Here is a 17,284-nt window from a genome sequence, read left to right as displayed (position 1 = left end):
CTTGTTTTTTTTTTGTTTAATTATTAAACTAGTTAATGAAAATCAGTTGTCAAATATCAGCCATTTTTTTCATTATGTTTTTCTTTAAAAAAATGGTTTTAAGATGAGGTAAGAAATGTTTTAATTTGTCAAATCTTTGGGCAATGTTTTTATCTATCTGCCTTTTCATAGTTTTTTTTTCCTTTGAAAAACATGGCGTATTTTGGTCATGTGATTGTTTTTGGAAGCTTTTCAAATGGCAGGCGATAAATCAATATCGAATGATTGGTTCCATGTGTATTTTCTACATTTCTGAAAGGGATAAAATAATATGGCATACCAAAATTTGGAATAGTTGGACATATTCTATGTTGAGACTAAAACTTAAAAATTGCATGGAAAGCCGGCAATAAAACCGTTGTTAGTGTGTTGATGAAACAAGCAGGTTTCAGTGTCGAAAAGCTTCTGACCTCTGACCCAAGGATGTGCAATCAATTCCGTACAAAAAAGGAGATATTAATAATACATCGGAACAGTTATACATCGGAAAAAGGTTTAAGCAGTATGTTTTTTTACATCTTATAACCCCTATAAAGATTGTTGGATAATCATTTGAAATTTCTCCGCAGCTGATGAAATGTCCAATATCAGTCTTTTATAACATCTTAAACCTACATGTGCCCAGATGTAGTTCTAGATGTAGTGGTATCTAGGGTTTAAGCTTACTAAATACTTTTGCTCTATTTTACGCCACTGTGATGTCATTTATAGTAGGTGTTAATTGTTGTTCTCTTTTGACGGCTTCATTAGACAAGCGCATATCGACGCATATTCGGATTTTTTTACGGATTTTTAGGTTTTGGTGCAATCTCTTTAGGAAAAACCCATAGAGTGGGGCCAACAACTTTTTCGATGATGTCTAAATCCTCCAAACGCTTTAATGCATCCTCAACTTTCTATCTAACGTGAAAGATGATTCTGCGGTGAGGATGTGCTACCGGTGTACCATCCTCGTCAATGTGTATTTCGGCTTGATTTTCCCTATGCAATGAAAACGATCATCATACTCTTAATTGATATCATCTACTTCAACTACTATCAACAACTTTTATAGTCGAAAACTTGTACAGATCAGCTGCAGTAGAGTAACTGAGGAAAGAACCATAAATCCCTTTCATTACATAGACAATCGCTTAAGTGCATGTCTTGTAGATAGTGGAATTGATCTTAGTGTCAAATGTTCCAAAGATGTTAATAGTATTTCCTGATTTATAAAGAAATATCTTGGCTTTACTTGCAGATTTGACAAAGTTCTTTCATCCATAGTGTTCACCGTTGCACACGTGTCAATTACTATTTCGAAATCTGCATTGTATTTTTTGTTATTGTAGCTTTTGGTTGTTTAAAATTTTGTTGTTTTGTAATGCCAATCAAATCCTCATCATCAGAGCTTGAGTAATTTTCATGTTACTGTTCGTGTGATTGTACCTTCATAGCATGTATTTTTGTGCCTGAATTGCAAACAAAGTGGTTTTGCTTTTAGCAATTGTTACAAGTCTTGACTTTGGCTGCGCATAATCCCCTAGAGTGAGGGAAATTACCTCCTTAATTAAAAATTCTTTTTTCTTTCATTTCTACCTTGATTGTCTTGTATGTGATTTTTAAGGTTGCCCCTATAATTTACTAGCCCGCTAGGTGGTCCACGAGCTCTCGAAAATTTTAGTTTACTTTTGTGATGGACAGCATGGACGGTTTCATCTTTTTCAATATTTACGGTTTGTTGTTCGCTAATTTCAATCGATCGTGCTAAAGATAGTAGTTCATCAAGAGTCATTTGCTCTTCCCGAATGGCCCTACGCCGAAGCCTTGATAATGTGCAAAATTGTATGATATGCGATTTTTATTTCATCATTTGCTTGCACTGTCTAAATGTGTAAATGTCAAACACCTTATTACATTTTGAAATAAATTAAGCATTCAATGCATCGAATGTTTGTTTGTATACACCGAGATCACAATCTTCATCATAGAGAGCAATGGTCAAGGTCGAGAAAAATCTTGCACCTTATCTCCGGCATAGTGCAATATATGTATGTATATATATGGCTTTTTGTCTGGGTTTGTCTTTAATGTCATTGCTATGAGTAAATTATCTGATCAGTTCTTCCATGGGGTACATTGGCGTGTTACATGCTGGGGTTGTCAGGCTATGTCACGGTTATCGCACGTTAAAGTATCCTGCTGTTGTACTCGATAGCAGTAGGAACCTTTGCGCGCCGCCACAGGAGGCTAAATTGCCCGACCCTAACCATCCCTCCCTTTTTCTAGTGGCAATCAAAATGTCGATCCTATTATCCATGTGTCCCATCCCTTTTTCATTTCATTATCATCATTTCATGTTCATTCTATTATCTATTTCATGTTCATCTCCTGAATATAGCTGAAATATTGCTGCTCGGACGTTAAACCTCATCAATCAATCAATCAATCAATCAATCAATCAATCAATCAATCAATCAATCAATCAATCAATCAATCCATCCATCCATCCATCCATCAATCAATCAATCAATCAATCAATCAATCTTTCCACCGTGCTAATGTCGAACCTTCTCAATTGAAGTTGAGAAGGGTGGAAAAGATGTTTTTGTCAATGTTTATTTTCGTTGTACGTGATTATGTTTTGTTTAGTTATTTATACACTCTATGTAGTAGAACGGGTGTTTAGGCGATTCTACACATATTTCTTGTTGCGTTATTTGCTGGTTCTTCGTCTCTAGTGTGATATATGTTGGCCTTCTTTGCAAAATAACACATTTCATTCAGTTGATATATTTATTCTCTCCAGTAGGGGATCAATACAACACAAAACAAATAATGGAATGGACATGAATAACTTTCAGATAAAAAGTCAAAATATATTCAGACTATGTTGTAGTCATCAGCAAAAATTTTTGCGACAAAATAGCCAATGGACAGGTCAAAATCAACATTTATAGCACTTTAAAAGTTAATCGGTACTAAATGTATGACAATTTTTAAAGAATCTTGCACGGAAAAGACACTTTTTACGTTCATAATAAAACTGTTGTTGTCTCTACAGCTAAAGCACGAACATAAATAATCTTTATCCTTTAACTTAATAAATAAGGAAGTTTAAAATATTTAGACAGTTAAGAGCGTGTGTATCATTTTATTCAATACAAAAGTTATGATAGCATTTTTTTTTAAATAGCTTAAATTGTATGGATTTAAAATTCTGAAGTGAATACTTCATATTTCTCTTATTTTACGCACTTGCGTTGTGAAGAAGATCAATACCTGTGTTCGGAAAATAGGCCGTTAAATTAAACCGAGAAGAACCTATCAAAACCTGTTTGAATGAAGTCAAGGGTGATTTGGTAAGTATTAATGTTATAATTCTATATAAGAATTATATATATTACATATAGTCTATAATATATAAACAAAAATGTTTCTTGTGAACAGAAAATAGATTTTGTATTATTATTTAATTACAAAACTTTCTTTGCGATATCGTTTACGCTGTAAAATTATTACGAGGAATTAATATGGCTGTACACTCTAGTTAGCCGAATGGTCATGAGAATTAGACAAAATTCAGTGTTTCCTTAAATGTCAGGGCAGAAAGACCCAATTTAAATCACGCATTTGCATTCACGTATCAGTTAAAGTGGACCTTTGGAGTAGATTTAATATGAAAATATTCATTTCTACATCAATATCAACGACTAGTTTGTAAATTTATCAAACTTCTTAGGTTTTAGATAAAATATAAGAAGCGAGATTGTCCTTGGTTTTATTAACAAATGAACAGCACCTAAAGTTGTTTTGTACAAACCTGTGTATCCATAGGTAAAGAAAAACAACTGATGGCATTTTAATAAGTTTAAATCACCAGAACAGAAAGGGTGTTGTTAATGTAAAAAATATATATGGATAATAAAACTTCGGAAATTCCCTCTACGATGCTGCGTGCAAACTTCCCGAATGCCTCGAAGGTAATGGCCTATATCAAATGTTTTTATTCACAAATTAAAAATCTCGTAAACAACATCACTGTCGTGGTTATTTGTACTCCTCTGCATTTATATTGATGGTATCTTTTACATTTTACAATGCGGATTGTTTGTATCTGTTTGTTTCCATAAAATGAAGAATAAAATATTATATTCTTCAAAACCCTTTAATATAATTATATAATTAATATAATTAATATAATAATGAATACATGTCATTTCAACTTGCCAAATTGGCAACAAACAGTGCCAAAGGTATTTAACTTTATCCATATCAATTTTTAATATATTTGTTGGACACACATTATGTTCAAAATTAACAAAAGCCCATCGAGCATATTTTGGTAGACTAAAAAGATTATTTTCGCGTTATAATGCGGTACTTTTATAATAACTCGATACTATTGTGTTATAACTCGATAATTTTGCAAATTAACGTGAAATATCGTATATGTATGACGAAAGCATGCATTATAAGACTTGTGACAAAAAAAGATGGATACCATATGCATTAAGTTAACTATATACACTATATATGTATTACCTTTTTTGGTTATTGATGTTCTGGTAAAATCTTGGTATCTTTGATTACTTTTTCTACTCACGAATAAAATCAATACACAGAACCAATATAAACAATAATAAGAAAGAGTAATCAAGGGAACCAAGGTTGTAGGATAATCAAAAGAATGTAATCCAGGGAGAAAGACCCGACATGGAAAACAAACATACACAACAAAGAACATAAAGTAACTAAAATCATACATACAAAGTAACAAAAGCAAATGAGCAACTCGGACTCCATTAAAAACTGGGAGCATGGACTAGGTGCACCGGTAGGGTAACCCGCCGAGTTGCTCATAAAAAGTCAAGTCCGGGGTAGACAAACGAGGAAAGGAAAACTATGACCCGTTTTCATGATAATTGCCATTATCATTGTAACTTCACCAAACAGCACTGTTATACTTGGTGAAGTACTGGTATTGTCGGCAATGAGTTTCAACAATATAGGATCATTCAATTATATTTCGTATAAATTTCTCCCGGCAACGATGAATGAAAAGATCTGTCATATTATAGAGTATCTATCTGCATTTCTTGTGTTACATATACCAGCAGAATAAAAACTCCAAACAAAATCAAGTTGAAATAATGTAAGGGTTCATAGATTTGATAAATTTTTAAAACTGGGTAAGCAAGTAGTCCTGAAAGATTGAAATAAATGCATCTATATGGGTGTTCATTATTTTATACATTTCGTTATCTCCTACGGTCTTGTCTGATTCACGGCGGGAGCTAAGATCCTGCCGCTTTCGGAATTATCGGTATTCATTAGTCACAAAGATGGCGAGAAAAGAGGAAATCATGGATCAATATTATAGTATTTTTTTTCTTAAGACATATACCAATCTGGTGTTACAATGTATGAAAATAATGTGTCACGAATTCTAGCATAGTTCTATAACAAAAGGATATGTCGCTACTTCAAATCTTCCTCTTTCGTATAATATTTACAGCGGGGTTGGGGTGCCTGGGGTGTCTTCTTTCTTGAGTTTCTGAAGATTAACGCTTACCTATGCAAATGATATTTCCGGTCCAATGCAAAAAGCTTTTCATATCTTAAAATCAGGTTGACAAAACGATTTTTGTTTAAATGTCACGCAGATATTCTTACCATGAAACCTCAAATAATTCGCAGCCAAGCCATGCATATATAACATTACAACGTAAAATGCATTGTTCCAACCCCTCCAAATTCACAACCCTGCCTTTATTTTTCAAGATTTTCAGGAGGCGGATAACAAAACTTTGGAAGGAAATGAATGAAATGTATCATATGATGCAGCTGAGTGATATAAAATAAAACTTTGTTAACACAAAATAAGACGCTAAAATCTTCATGAATATTAAAAAAAAACGACAAAAAGCTGAACGTCTGACTACATATACCACGACAGGAGCTTGGAACCAATATCAGATTATACCTTTCATGACAAATCCTAAAACTACATGAAGACATTTACACATGACCGTTGAGAATTTAGATGTTCATCCATGCACCTCGTAAAAGATGCGGCAAAGACAGCTTTTATATAATTATGGGTCAGGGTTTATAATAGTTTTATTTTTTGGCGTGTGTTAAAAAAAGTGTATACTAAATACGAAAAAAATGTAATTTTACATTATATACAAAAATCTTAAGAGACAGGATTTTGTACACACAAACATGCGTTGCTACATTTATTACAAACAAATTTGCCTTTAGACATCTAAACACTAATGCTTTTATGAGCTTATCATGATCCATCTACTGTTAAAAATACTTGTCTTTATATTGTGATATATAGTTTTGACCCACATGTATTGTCTCTCCTGGCTTAAAAATGATTTTATTTTTGTAGGACAAAAATGCCTTATATAATAAGAATGATTGCACTTTTGATTATTGTTGTATTATTTGAGCCAGTAACGTCAAAGTAAGTTATTATAATTCAGTTTTGTAAAGCACTCTCATTTGTCACGCTTGTGCTCAGGAAGCCCCACAAGAAACCTTGTCACTGTAAAATAAACAGGAGAAATTAAAGAAAAAATAATTTCTTTCAGTTTAACAATGTATTTATTGAATAAGGCGGCCATGCTTATAAAAATATCGACTAACAAGTTGAGTCCGTTAGATGGTCTTCAAGACCTGGTTTAATATGGATATTCCGGTATGACATTCGATTTCCATCTGTCATTCATTAACGTAATTCCTGTATTTCAACCAACACGACCTTTAACGAATAACACGGCGGTTCACCTTTTTGGCAGCAATTGAGTTAACTCCCGGTTTGAAAGCATTTCTTGAATATCGTAATTTGTTTTTTTTTTTTTTTTTTTTTTTTTTTTTTTTTTTTTTTTTTTTTTTTTTTTTTTTTTTTTTCTCTCTTCACGACCCCCTATCCATATATGGACTTTGGGTTTTTCTTCAAAGAACAGAGATAAAAGACATCAAAATGTACTCATGTAGAAACCTCATTTTACATAGTTATAATGAATGAATAAATGTGGATAGTTAATGGCGAAAATCCACAATATAAACCAAGTTGTTTCTTCTCCCAGTTTTTAGTGGGGTCCATGTTGCTCATCTACTTTTGTTACGTTGTACGTATTATTTTAGTTATATTATGTTTTTTGTTGTTTTTGTCTGTTTTCTATGTCTGGTCTTTGTCCCTGGACTTAATTCTATTGATTTCCCCTAGAATTTTTGTTCCCTTGATTACTCTTTCAAAATCACTTACTTGCAAAACAACTTACTTTCAACTTATCTCGTAAAGACATTTTTATCTCACTTTGCTTGCGCGAATTATACACCCTCCCCCCAAAAAAAGAAGCCACCCCAAAAAAAATCAATAATTGCATTTGTATTTCAAGGTTTTCAATTTCGTTACTCCTTTACATGTGGGCATAATTTTACCCAGCGAAAAAATCCGAAATAACAATAAATATACAATCAATAGTCGAGAATTACAAAACTATGTATAAACACAAGTAAATAAAACATATGCAAAGAAAAATTAGCTTGATCTTTTTTCAAAATTCTCGTGATTTTTCATCTTTTTGAATAAATAAATAAATAAAATGATTAAAAAATTAAACGAACGTATTACCATATATAAATTTAAACGTGTTATATCCTATTTATTGCAGTAGATGTGATTATTACACACAAACAACACATTATAGCAGCTGTGGCTTTTTAGGATGGAGTCGTTGTACTTATTACAGGTAGGAAAAAAATGTGATGTAGGGCAAAATATGAGCAATGTATTAAACGAAATTTATGTCACAACTCTTAATTAATTTGGCTAACCAAAAGTGAAAATCAAAGGAATAAACACTGAAATGCATTTACTTAATATATATGCATAATAACTTAGGAAAAAACTTGGTTGAAACCCGATTTTTTTGGACCGAACTAAATAACTACAATTAAGCTTATATAACAAGGTTATACAACCTATATTATAAAAAAAAGTCTTTCGTTACTTGAATCTGTTAGAGTCAAACAAAATTAAAAAGAAATTAAATCTTGCTCAGAAAAAAAAATTGAATTTGTTAAAGTGGTCACATAGATGATGATCTATTGAAATCGAATTGACAGTTCATTCGTTTGATAAGTGTCAGATCATGCAGACAAGCGAGTTCAAAGTTACAATATATAATAGGGGAATGCTAGATGTATCACTTTGATAACGAAATTGGAATTCATTATATATAATTTGTACCTGAAATTGCTGACTATTAAAAAAGGAAATTGATGCCATTTTTTGCTTTTCAGTTAACATTTTTTTCACCATGATTTTTTTACTAGCTGATTCCTACAGAGATTAGTACTTAATCACTACCTTACAGTCAACAAAGTGAAAGGAACTCAATTTCCTTTCTCCTTTTTCAGCATTCGAAATAAAAAATTGGAAATTACTTAAGAGAATATCTCAATGGCTTTTTCACAAATTAGATATTTTTTTAAGTTCTAACAAATCCTGAAGCATCTTTGAAAAAAGAATGTGAAGGGGAATTTGGGACGGAACAAGGGCTCATTTCTACATTCATTTCTTCTTTCAACATCCATTTTAATATTTGCTATTAAATGTCGCACAGTTTTTGGAATAGTTGCAATCGATTCGGGAGGTCATACATCTCATTATAAAATTCATTTCCGTTTTATAATTTCATTTTAAGATTCGCCATTTAAGGTCGCACAAAAATGACAGCTTTTGAAACTTTCTTTTGACTGTTCATTCAGACAAAAGGCGACGACTTTCGATTGCTTTATAAAATATGATTGATTGATTGATTGTTGGGGTTTAACGTCCGAGCAGCAAAATTTCAGCTATATTCAAACGATGAACATAAAATGGATAATAAAATGAACATGAAATGATGATGAAATAAAAAAAGGATGGGACACAAGGGCAACTGGGTCGACAAATTTAGATTGCCACTAGAAAAAGGGAGGGATAGGTAGGGTCGGGCAATTTAGCCTCCTGTGGCGGAGCGCTAAGTTTCCTACTCCTATCGAATACTACAACAGGGTTCTTTAACGTGCGAGTAACGTGGCATCTTTCCCAACACGGTGCACCACTATGGTTTGCGGTCAGATTTTAGGTATTATAGCCTGACAACCCCAGCATGTGACACACCAGGGGTACCCCATTCCAGCACCTGGGGCACACATCCCTGTTGCTCTGTGGGCAGAGCGCCTAACCCCCGGTTTCTGAGCACTATTTAGTCGCCTTTTACGACAAGCTAAGCGCCGCTGCAGGCCTATTCTTTTGACACCCAGACCTGCATGGGGCTATACAAATATGACTCAAGGCATACTTGTTAATAGAAATATCAGGAAAATCGTAATTAACAGACGAAACATTTTCAAAAAGATTTATTTTATGTAGAAAATAAAATGTCTAAGTGAAACTCGAACTGATTAGATTTCGTTACATGTGCATGTGTTAGCCACTATTAATACGTACGTGGAAATTGTAAAAATAAATAGGTATAAGGAATAGAAAATGAAGGTTGTTGGTGGGGAACATTGGTTAATACTCTCAGGCAAAAGAGGTACTATGTACCAAGTAAATAACTTTTCTTTTTGCTTTGTAGATCACGTAAGATAGACAATTGCTGTTCTGGATATTCACCTTTGCCTAACTGTTATCCTACGTATTGACGTTACAGAAAACAAATCACCGTTCGAGTTTATTACGCAGCAATTGTATTTATACATGAAACAACAGATTTAGTAATTGGAATAAAAAAATGTCAATAATAGTCTGTAAATATGCTTTGTGCATGTGTGTATACATTTCAAAAGTACTGTAGTGAAAGAGTTTTACAGAGCAATAATGTTTGTCGTCGAATGACATTTATTGTCGTTAATTCATATTTATGAAATGACCATGTAACTTTAACCGCTACCTAGATATATCCTATTTAATGATAAGTTTCTGTGCAATTAATTTTGGAGATTGACTGTAAATTACACGCATATATACAAACCAGCATATATATGAAATAAAACAAGCATAATACAAACATGTCATTGGATCATACAGACCCACAGTACCATGTTAAATGATGAAAATGAAGAGAAAATTGCCTTCATTAAAACAAAATAGATGTGATTAATTAGATGAGCGTGAAATTCTGCAACACTTTCATTTCAATCAACCTTACTGACACATATATAAAACATACATCAGTCGAAAGCCAATAAAATATATAAATGATAAGAAAAATGTTTGCTGTTAAGGTTTGTAGTTGCGGAAGGCAATTTTTCCAAATTTATGTACTGTTTCGGCTCAGATATATATGAATGGTCCTATATCTTTAAAATATTTTAGCAAGGTTTGTATTATTGTGATTTTTCTTGATTCTTTAAAACACCTCTGTACCAAACAATAGAATAAGAACAAATTAGACATACTTCGAAGAGTTTTCAGAGAATACAACTGTCAATCCAATCAATACCAAACGTCACTGCATTTGAATATTTGTTGTTTTCTATGATAGTCTCATCTCCGCATTAATGATTGTAATGGAGTTAAACGCCTGTAGACAAAACGACAATATTGATTCAAAGGGTATGCTCGATTTTTTGCTCATATGATTTAATATACGTATCATCCTAAACGTCAAAGCATAAAAGAACCATCAAAATTTGCAGTGTTTTTCTCAGCGTCTAAGTTCCAATATCATTCATAATGTATAAATCAGCATGACTTTTTTGTGGGTTTAAGATCTTATTGATTATAGGACATCAAATGGCTTCTGGGAAAGATAAAAGTATATTGTCTATCATCTAGTAGAATAGTTTTTGTATGTATTTTTAGCCTTTTTTGTTGATCGACTCTTTAAAGGTTGATATAAGATTAAACATAAGGAAGGACTGTTATGTATATTTTTCTTTCTTGAAATTACCCAAATGTCCATCGTGCATACTTAACTATTGTTATTAATCTTCCCTATATTAACTAGTGCGTTAAGTCATAAACCTTTCACTGAAACGGTTTATGTTGCAGGGTAAACCAATCCAAAGTCGTTTTTACCCAATCACCAACAATTGTAAACAATTCGTATGTTTAATGTGAAGAACATCAGGGAACAAAAAATAAGATAGCAATAAATTGTTTTTTTTAAATATGAAATCAATATTTTCCTAACGCAGAACAATACTGTTGACGTCATCAATCAATAGCGCCATGTGTAATTTACAACCATGCTTTTAGTGTTTTGGGATACCGTTGAAGTTGTTCCCTAGTTGAGGTCTATATTTGGCTAAAATGGTAAATCAAGTTATACGAAATGAACAAAGTTACTGGATAACACTATTTATAATTTTACAGAAATTAAAATATTGCAGAATTGAGAAAAGTAACAGAAAATAAAGAAATTTAAGTGCTTCCTGAATTTTTTATTCATTTTTTTTTTAAAATAGTTTACTTCGACGATTTCGGATACTTCAAGATTTAAAAAAATATTAACGACAGAGATTGAAGAGTGTGGTATTTTTAATCGATAGGAAGTTTACGTTCCCTTCAAATAAAACAGTACAAAACATACCATTAAAAGCTTTGCTTGGCGACATTTAATGTAATAGAGAATACCAAGATAAAATGAAGTGTAGTGGTGGGTAAGAGACTCATGACAACTTTTAAGTAGATTGATAGCTGACTTGTTAATAAGAGTGATATATAATTCAACTTGTAAAGATGCAAGTATATCATAATTCTTAGACTCAATATTTGGAAATATTTTCCCTTTCATTGGAAATACTCGAAACGAGAATAGCGACGAGAAAGTACCAAGTACCTTTAGAATTACTGATTTTATAAATTGAATTTAATAGTCATTTTTGCTAATATATTTAAAAAACCATGAAAATGTTACTTTTGTGTTTAATGTCCTGATAAATGAGTAATCAAGGAAACCAAGATTCTAGCGGATATCAAAAGAATGCAATCCAGGGACAGAGAGCTTACACGGAAAACAGACATACACAACAACGAACATAAACCAAAATAAAAACCAATACGTACAAAGCAACAAAAGTAAATTAGCAACTCAGGCTCCAGTAAAAAAACTGAGAACATGGACCAGGTGCACCGATAGGGTAAACGTCATGTGCTTTTCTAGAAACACCCCCGAGCTGCTCATAAAAGGTCAAATACAGGGTAGGCTATAGAGCAATGGAAAACTAAGACACGTTAAACAAATAGGTTCTCATGGTGCAGATAGATACACCGTAACGGTGCACAAGTTCATGAAAGCGACCATAAAACTTCTGTAGGGAAGACTTCAATCTAGTAGCTGCATAAATCTATTCCAGATGCCAAATTGCAAGAAGTACAGCGCGATATACTAGTATATGTCTGCATAGTTACGGCAAGCTCTGTCAAACTTGTGATATGAACAATCTATACGCAGGTGCTTAGGGTATGTTGACACAGATTAAAGAATATTTGGGAATGCATAATTAAAAGTCATCGCATTTGTCGTATTGTTTGATCGATAGTTTTCCTTTACCATCGATCTATAAGTGTAGGTCAATATATGAGGTTGTCTTCACAGTGTCTAAAGAATCCCTTTTCTCAAGTTCTTAGGGTAAATGCAATGTATCAAATCCCAGAAACAAGGATTGTTTACCGATTATACGTCGTCTATATAGCGGAAACTGAGATCAAAGGATCTTGCCAAGCGATGTTCATTCCTTTGGGTTAGGTCAGCTATAAAGTCATCCTCAGAGAGATGAATGAATAGATGGTAAATGAATTACGGTTTTCATTGTTTCACCGCTTTAATTGTTGTATGTACACTAAGATTTCAATTCAAATGCATACACTCCTGTAAAACTAGGGAATATACATCACAGTGTGAGTAAAGTAGTCGAATAATTGGTATTATATGAAATTGAGGTTTTTTTTAATGATTAATAGAAAAAAAATGAAGTAAAATTTAAATAAAACCTAGAAATAATACAAACAAATGTGAATATTAGAATTCCTAGACTTTTTACCGCTAATGGTTTGATAAAGGTTTACACGGTAGAATTTATTAGATGAAATAATAATAGGGCACATGCAAATTAACATCATGATTTGCAGTAAATGCATGTAACAACCAATTCTACATACTTGTTTATTTCTAATTTCTGATTCGTTTTTAGGATGCACTCGAATGCATTTTGATTAGATCATCCACTCTACTTGTTTCCGTTAATTGTATTTATTAAGAATTCTTCGTCCAAGTATCTTATATTTTATTTAGACCACACTACTCTTTTCATAGTAATACTTTTAATTAGTGTTGTTTCTATAAAATTATGGTATATTTTTTTCATAGCCATAATGTTGATTATTAACCAACTAGAATATATTTGACTAATTACTAATAAAAATGCTGCATCGATAATTTCATCTTATATGGCCAATTCGAGAATCTACAAGGCAAGATTTTTTCCATATTACTCTGGCCTTGTGGAAGTGAAAACGAGAAGAGAAAAACTACAAACTTTCTAGATAAATTGTTTGAATATGTTAATAAAGAACACAAGCATATGAAATTTGGTAAAGTCCAGTGGAGAAAAAGAAAATATCAACAAAAGACTTTCATGATGTAACCAATATTTTTACGAAAGTGATTGACCTTTCATGGAATCCTTTATGAGCTGCTTATTACAAGTTTTGTAGATCTTAATGATGCTTTTGGAGGTTATTAAAGTCTTGGCAACATTGGATCCTTACTCTAAAGACAAGCATAAGAAGAGAAAATAAATAGTGTTAGTCACGTCGTGATAACCCTATAGTGAACCATTTTTCATTCATAAAATGACTTTGGGCAGCTTACTCTATATAAAAGAATAGTTTAATCCTGTAGTTAATACATTACTGAGTACTTTTTATATTGGGTGGTTTATGTGTCCTGAGCTCGTCATATTGGCCTTTGGCGTTGCCTCATGCATATATGACAAACCTTGGACCTATAAATAAACCAATATCAATATGAAAATTACTTCGTAACAATACTATAATATTGAAGGCCTTCACGTTTTTTTTTTCACCGTATTTCATTTAAATACATTAGTTTTGTTATTTACAATAGAAATTAAAACAAATATTTATCTTTGACTTTCAATGTTGTGTTTCAGCTGTATGCAATGGACGTACACGTCTTAACAATGCTTGCAACGAACCTTATTCGTCCGATATAATAAGATACCGTACAGGTGGTTCACGTAATAGTGAAGGGGGAACTTGTTCATCTCCTGGATGTTGTACTAACTGTCAGGATGGCTTTTACCGTTCTGGAGGCCAATGCTTGAGTAAATATTGAATGGGGTTTTGAGATTACCATAAAGCATAAAAACCAAAAATTGCCGCCAAAAATGACGATATATTCATAAAGACATGCACCAACCAATGATGTGAAAAGAAAATTAGTTACTTCCTTGTATATTTTGTTAAATAAAGTTTTTTACAAGTACTATTTTTTTCGGTCTGCATCGTCTTAATTCTATTAACTTTTACTACAGAACTTTGGATCTAAAGTACACAGGTAATGATCACAGCGAACATCAGTGGAGTCGATGCCATAATTACATTTTTTATGCTTACTCGATTGTAAATACCATGCAAATATTTATACAATCATTTTGTTGTTATACGTCAGGGCACTTAATATTTTGTTTCATATATCCCTGTATACCACTGGAAATGTTTAAAAGGCTCTATCAATGAAACAACTTAAATATCCTACTTGATTCACTATAATTAATTTTTTTTCTAATATCTTTTTTTCTACTATTCTTTAGTTTGTCCGAGTATTGATAATTGTAACCATCGAAGGTGTAACTCAGTAAGTGATAACTATTACGAATGGTGTCAGAACGAGATATTGGAAAAGATATACTTTAGAGGATATACACGCCATTATGATGGAGCTATGAAACAATGTAGAAGTAAGTCATAAATTGACTAAAAATATAAAGAAAAAAAACAATATACAAAATAATAAAAAACAAAGAAAAAAAAACACAAAATAAAACAAAACAAACGAAAAAACAAACAAACAAAACAGAAAGAAACACAAGGAACCTGCATCCAAATCGAAACAAACTTACCTACAAATTTAGAAATAAATGTACATGATCAATTTGGTTAATAAGAATACAGTTGAACCTATATAAATCTAACCATAAAATAAACAGAACATGGTAAAATCAGACACTTTTCAATTGTCCAATATGTCGGTACAAATATACATCTAGGTCTATCAGCTGCGTATGATGCCTTTTCAACTTTAAAAGAAGGGATATGATAACACTAGCTTTTTGAAATGTTATTGCTGTAAATGAAACATAATGTATTGACATATCGCTGTTCAATCTACTTTCAGAGGCGTGTTCATGGCGATCAGATAGCACCCGATGTTACCCAGGAAACTGTACAAATGAAATAGTAGGGTCTTGCTCTTGTACCTCTGGCTTTGGAGGAATCAATGTGATAAAAGTATGTTCGCGCTAGAACTCTAACAAATAGGCTTCTGGAATAGGGTTATGTTGCTACAAGATTGAAGTCATCACTACAGAAGTTTTATGGTCGTCATCATGAATTCGTGGATCGTTATGGTGTATCCATCTGCACCATGAAAACTGATTTATTCAACGGGTCATAGTTTTCCTTTCCTCGTTTGTCTACCCCGGACTTGACATTTTATGAGCAACTCGGCGGATGTTTCTAGAAGAGCAGAGGACGCTTACCCTAACGATGCACCTGGTCGATGCTCCCAGTTTTTAGTGGAGTTCGAGTTGCTCATTTGCTTTTGTAACTTTATATGTATGATTTTAGTTACTTTATGTTCTTTGTTGTGTATGTCTGTTTTCCGTGTCCTGTCTTCGTCCCTGGATTACATTCTTTTGATTACCGCTATAACCTTGGTTCCCTTGATTACGCTTATATGAATCGTTGTCTCACACCATTTTTATTATTATCATAGTTTGTAATATTTATATGCTATTGACATAAAAGCCATTCAATAAACGGTAAAGAGGAGGAGATAACACAATTTCGTATTTTCTTATCCTTATCGCCATATTTTAGGGTAACAAAATTCTATTTTACTCTGTGTGGACTTTAAAAAGTTAACCAGTTGATGAAGTCTAATCTGAAAGGAGTTTTGCTTAATCACTCCGTTCTCTACCTTGTATGGTTAACAGAACCATCTATGTCAAGTTAATATTATTACGCCCTCGGGTTGCGATGAGTGTTTATCATATGGTTGTTTCTTGCATTTTATCAACCTCACTTCACAGCGATTCGTTTGTCGGAAAGACAATTTGCTTGTATTTGTTCCAATACAATATAATACTATGTAATTGATTACTTTTGTTAACTCTAAAGAGTAAAAATAATTAAATGCAATAAAAGTTGAAACCCTACCACCCACTCAGTAACAGAGTCCTCCTTGTGGTATTTTGAGGTTCCTAATTAAGGAATTTTAGAATTAGGAAAAATTATTGGTCATTTCTGTGGGTGACGATTATTTACAAGAAAGTCCAAGTTCCTTTTACCAGGAAAATTTTGCTATACCGAATATGAAATTGTTGTAGCCGAAGGAATAATATACACAGAATATATGAATAGTAATGAAAGCTGAGAATTAGTATACTTTAAATTATAGCAAAGCTGGATACTTGTCATCAGCTTTGGACTGACTTCGATTTTAAGGGTCGAAAACAGTGAGAACGATCTCCGTCCAAACCCTTAAACAAACAAACTTCAATGCATCTATATAATAATACAAATATAGAAAGAAAATAGGGTTATTGCATGAATACTGGGGAATATTATCCCGAGTAGAATTTTTTATTGCAAGAGTTTACGATTCCGTGGGGGATAATATTCCCCAATTTCGTTTATGATTGAACAATAATCCTTTCTGGGGGTACTTAATCGATTGGTTAACCGAATGGGATTTTATATTGCACGAGTTTACGAATGTAATATACAATCTTCGAGGGATAATATTCCACAGTTCTTATGTAACAACCCTTTTATTGTATGGCAATATAATTCAGTCATGCTTAAAATGAAATTTTGTCACGAATGACGTCATCAATTAATTAATTAATTAATTAATATTTGCATTCGTGCTATTGGAAAATTATTTCACGCTGACTTTGCATTGCTTTCTATGGGAAATTATATTGCTTGAGAATATATATG

The 17,284-nt window shown here is 32.5% G+C and overlaps 1 long non-coding RNA gene across 1 annotated transcript; it reads left to right on the top strand.

Moving 5' to 3' along the window:
* Positions 1-3,162: 3,162 nt before the first annotated feature.
* LOC148618738 (uncharacterized) lies at positions 3,163-10,956 on the top strand. The gene is made up of 4 exons (XR_015921428.1): positions 3,163-3,380; positions 6,422-6,496; positions 7,710-7,787; positions 9,666-10,956. It is a non-coding gene; the product is annotated as an uncharacterized LOC148618738 (long non-coding RNA).
* The last annotated feature ends 6,328 nt before the right edge of the window (positions 10,957-17,284 follow it).

This window comes from Perna viridis, chromosome 4, assembly GCF_037379345.1.
Source record: "Perna viridis isolate PV_CMFRI_1.1 ecotype Kerala chromosome 4, ASM3737934v1, whole genome shotgun sequence".
Classification (NCBI taxonomy): domain Eukaryota; kingdom Metazoa; phylum Mollusca; class Bivalvia; order Mytilida; family Mytilidae; genus Perna; species Perna viridis.
Note: the sequence above shows the minus strand (reverse complement) of the source record. Positions and strands in the feature narration are given on the sequence as shown.